Below are 5,000 nucleotides of genomic sequence, written 5' to 3'. Positions count from 1 at the left end.
TCCCTTAACCTAACTCAATTTGTCCCTTAACCTAACTCAAGTTGTCCCTTAACCTAACTCAAGTTGTCCCTTAACCTAACTCAAGTTGTCCCTTAACCTAACTCAAGTTGTCCCTTAACCTAACTCAAGTTGTCCCTTAACCTAACTCAAGTTGTCCCTTAACCTAACTCAAGTTGTCCCTTAACCTAACTCAAGTTGTCCCTTAACCTAACTCAAGTTGTCCCTTAACCTAACTCAAGTTGTCCCTTAACCTAACTCAAGTTGTCCCTTAACCTAACTCAAGTTGTCCCTTAACCTAACTCAAGTTGTCCCTTAACCTAACTCAAGTTGTCCCTTAACCTAACTCAAGTTGTCCCTTAACCTAACTCAAGTTGTCCCTTAACCTAACTCAAGTTGTCCCTTAACCTAACTCAATTTGTCCCTTAACCTAACCCACGTTGTCCCTTAACCTAACTCAAGTTGTCCCTTAACCTAACTCAATTTGTCCCTTAACCTAACTCAATTTGTCCCTTAACCTAACTCAATTTGTCCCTTAACCTAACTCAATTTGTCCCTTAACCTAACTCAAGTTGTCCCTTAACCTAACTCAAGTTGTCCCTTAACCTAACTCAAGTTGTCCCTTAACCTAACTCAAGTTGTCCCTTAACCTAACTCAAGTTGTCCCTTAACCTAACTCAAGTTGTCCCTTAACCTAACTCAAGTTGTCCCTTAACCTAACTCAAGTTGTCCCTTAACCTAACTCAAGTTGTCCCTTAACCTAACTCAAGTTGTCCCTTAACCTAACTCAAGTTGTCCCTTAACCTAACTCAATTTGTCCCTTAACCTAACTCAAGTTGTCCCTTAACCTAACTCAAGTTGTCCCTTAACCTAACTCAATTTGTCCCTTAACCTAACTCAATTTGTCCCTTAACCTAACTCAAGTTGTCCCTTAACCTAACTCAAGTTGTCCCTTAACCTAACTCAAGTTGTCCCTTAACCTAACTCAAGTTGTCCCTTAACCTAACTCAAGTTGTCCCTTAACCTAACTCAAGTTGTCCCTTAACCTAACTCAAGTTGTCCCTTAACCTAACTCAAGTTGTCCCTTAACCTAACTCAAGTTGTCCCTTAACCTAACTCAAGTTGTCCCTTAACCTAACTCAAGTTGTCCCTTAACCTAACTCAAGTTGTCCCTTAACCTAACTCAAGTTGTCCCTTAACCTAACTCAAGTTGTCCCTTAACCTAACTCAATTTGTCCCTTAACCTAACTCAATTTGTCCCTTAACCTAACTCAATTTGTCCCTTAACCTAACTCAAGTTGTCCCTTAACCTAACTCAATTTGTCCCTTAACCTAACTCAATTTGTCCCTTAACCTAACTCAATTTGTCCCTTAACCTAACTCAATTTGTCCCTTAACCTAACTCAAGTTGTCCCTTAACCTAACTCAAGTTGTCCCTTAACCTAACCCACGTTGTCCCTTAACCTAACCCACGTTGTCGCTTAACCTAACCGACGTTGTCCCTTAACCTAACCGACGTTGTCCCTTAACCTAACCGACGTTGTCCCTTAACCTAACCGACGTTGTCCCTTAACCTAACCCACGTTGTCCCTTAACCTAACCCACGTTGTCCCTTAACCTAACCGACGTTGTCCCTTAACCTAACCGACGTTGTCCCTTAACCTAACCCACGTTGTCCCTTAACCTAACCCACGTTGTCCCTTAACCTAACCCACGTTGTCCCTTAACCTAACCCACGTTGTCCCTTAACCTAACCCACGTTGTCCCTTAACCTAACCCACGTTGTCCCTTAACCTAACCCACGTTGTCCCTTAACCTAACCCACGTTGTCCCTTAACCTAACCCACGTTGTCCCTTAACCTAACCCACGTTGTCCCTTAACCTAACCCACGTTGTCCCTTAACCTAACCCACGTTGTCCCTTAACCTAACCCACGTTGTCCCTTAACCTAACCCACGTTGTCCCTTAACCTAACCCACGTTGTCCCTTAACCTAACCCACGTTGTCCCTTAACCTAACCCACGTTGTCCCTTAACCTAACCCACGTTGTCCCTTAACCTAACCCACGTTGTCCCTTTGCCTAACATAGTTCACTGCTCGGAATCTCTGGTGTCGTTGTTATCCTCATGTAGATGTCTTGCGAGTGTTGCTTACTTTCCACATATTCCTGCTATCCACTGTCAATTGTACTGCAATAGGACTATATCGCCGACCCCCCCCCTCCCCCCCCTCTGTCCCCCTCTGTCCCCCTCTTTGTGTCTCTGTCCTCTCAAGCTGGTCGGTCTGGCGTTTGAGTGTTAAATGAGCCTCGCAGCTGTTCAGTTGCATTCAGATGTCGACGCCCTCAGTGTACGTCGTGGTATGGTCTGTGTCCATTGTCCGCTGATGTCGTACGCGTAACCCACACGCTGTACCGATCATCGGTCGTTACGTACAGAGTGAAGTAGTGTGATACGTGTGACCGTACGCTGGCTGTGCCCAACGGTGTCGAATCTCAATTTCCATATGTTGTGCTTGATGCTACTTGTCTCGTCTCCCAATAACAGCTAGGTTGCACTGTGGTACGCCGTAGAGGCGTGTGGGAGGAACGTACGAACGCATTGTATGTCACCCTGGGTCGCTGGGGGTGGTGGTGCGGTGAGTCAGGTCAGGTCAGGTCAGCGTGAGCCGTCTGATGTAGTGACGCGTGTATTCCGACTTTGTCGTATTGCCTCACACAAAGTGCTACCCTGGTGGACCGCGTTCCATATCTGGGACATGCCGCAGATGCCGGTTGACAGTGGATCGCGGAAGGTACATCGCATACGTGCGCGGGCCACCTTCCACGTGTTCTCTTCTGCACATGTCGCAGTGTGTATGTGGTCTGATGTAGCGTGTCGTGACACATGACATCCTGGCATGCAAGAATTGTTGAATTCGCAAATGTAGGTGGACATCTACGTTTACTGCCCAAGATACGCAAATGAACTGGAAATCCGTTGTTGAGCGGTTGTTCACGCTGGAGGTGAATCTGTGATGGCGACGATCGGTACAGCTATTAACCGGTTGTTTCAGCGGTACCCGCCACATCCACACGCGTGACTAGGCCCATGTGGGTATGAAGCGATACGCGGCGGTGGCTTGGTGGGACTGTTCCCGGCCGGTGAAGGGGGGCCGCCCGGCGTGTTGGCCGCGCGCTGCGTGGGCGCACGCGCAACAGGCGGCTGGTGGGGGGCGCCGAGTGGCAGGAGCGCCAGCCGACGGGCCCGGCAGGCGGCGCAGCTACGCTGCGGCGCACCCTGCACGCGGCGCCTGGCGGCCAAAGTTGGTTCAGCCGAGCCCGGTGCGAAGCGCGGTGGACATCTGCAGTGTGCTGGTCTGATTGAGGACTGTGTGCGTTGAGGATGCGCCGCCGCCTGGCACTCGGCGCCGCGACGCCGTCTGCTGCTCGGTCGCCCCAGCGGTTCTCGCAGGTGGTTTGTATCGCAGTTGTGCGGACGTGTTGGCGCGTGCGCTGTGCTGGGAGAGTTCGCTTCTGCACCCAAGTGGGGCTTTGCCCTTGTGTGGCGCTGGCGTTGGAGCTGCCGGTCACCATAGGTGGCGCGTGTTGTCTCCCGCCGGCAATGCCACGACAGCACGCTCCCGGGCCTCTGTCGGCAGCGGCAAGCTCAGTTGGGAGCAAGGGTGTTCGCACTAAAACCGTCTACTCGCCTAACTCCGGGCGATTGCGCCTCTCTCGAAACCGACCAAGTACCTAGGACGGCGCTGCGCGCCGCCGGGACCTGAGAGGGTTTCGAGGTGTATCGTGCAGGGGAGCTCGGCCTCCTCCTGTTTGCAGAATAATTGAGCGGACGCTTGCGTGTTCGCGCGGGCCCCCGGGACACACTCCCGGGCGGCCGGCTGCTCAGCTCTAGTTGACGCAGCTCCCTGGTTGATCCTGCCAGTAGTCATATGCTTGTCTCAAAGATTAAGCCATGCATGTCTCAGTACAAGCCGCATTAAGGTGAAACCGCGAATGGCTCATTAAATCAGTTATGGTTCCTTAGATCGTACCCACGTTACTTGGATAACTGTGGTAATTCTAGAGCTAATACATGCAAACAGAGTCCCGACCAGAGATGGAAGGGACGCTTTTATTAGATCAAAACCAATCGGATTGGCTTGTCTGGTCCGTTTGCCTTGGTGACTCTGAATAACTTTGGGCTGATCGCACGGTCCTCGTACCGGCGACGCATCTTTCAAATGTCTGCCTTATCAACTGTCGATGGTAGGTTCTGCGCCTACCATGGTTGTAACGGGTAACGGGGAATCAGGGTTCGATTCCGGAGAGGGAGCCTGAGAAACGGCTACCACATCCAAGGAAGGCAGCAGGCGCGCAAATTACCCACTCCCGGCACGGGGAGGTAGTGACGAAAAATAACGATACGGGACTCATCCGAGGCCCCGTAATCGGAATGAGTACACTTTAAATCCTTTAACGAGTATCTATTGGAGGGCAAGTCTGGTGCCAGCAGCCGCGGTAATTCCAGCTCCAATAGCGTATATTAAAGTTGTTGCGGTTAAAAAGCTCGTAGTTGGATTTGTGTCCCACGCTGTTGGTTCACCGCCCGTCGGTGTTTAACTGGCATGTATCGTGGGACGTCCTGCCGGTGGGGCGAGCCGAAGGGGTGCTTTCGCGTCCCGAGGCGGACCCCGTTTAAATCCTACCAGGGTGCTCTTTGTTGAGTGTCTCGGTGGGCCGGCACGTTTACTTTGAACAAATTAGAGTGCTTAAAGCAGGCAAGCCCGCCTGAATACTGTGTGCATGGAATAATGGAATAGGACCTCGGTTCTATTTTGTTGGTTTTCGGAACCCGAGGTAATGATTAATAGGGACAGGCGGGGGCATTCGTATTGCGACGTTAGAGGTGAAATTCTTGGATCGTCGCAAGACGAACAGAAGCGAAAGCATTTGCCAAGTATGTTTTCATTAATCAAGAACGAAAGTTAGAGGTTCGAAGGCGATCAGATACCGCCCTAGTTCT

General features: G+C 50.6%; 1 non-coding gene across 1 annotated transcript in view; it reads left to right on the top strand.

The window, feature by feature from the left end:
* Positions 1-3,900: 3,900 nt before the first annotated feature.
* LOC126331850 (small subunit ribosomal RNA) overlaps positions 3,901-5,000 on the top strand; it is a 1,893-nt gene continuing 793 nt past the window's right edge. Inside the window, exon 1 of the ribosomal RNA XR_007563527.1 lies at positions 3,901-5,000. This exon is cut by the window's right edge and continues 793 nt beyond it. This is a non-coding gene — a ribosomal RNA (small subunit ribosomal RNA).

This window comes from Schistocerca gregaria, unplaced genomic scaffold (assembly GCF_023897955.1).
Source record: "Schistocerca gregaria isolate iqSchGreg1 unplaced genomic scaffold, iqSchGreg1.2 ptg001414l, whole genome shotgun sequence".
NCBI lineage: Eukaryota > Metazoa > Arthropoda > Insecta > Orthoptera > Acrididae > Schistocerca > Schistocerca gregaria.
This window is presented reverse-complemented; position numbering and strand designations above follow the sequence as displayed.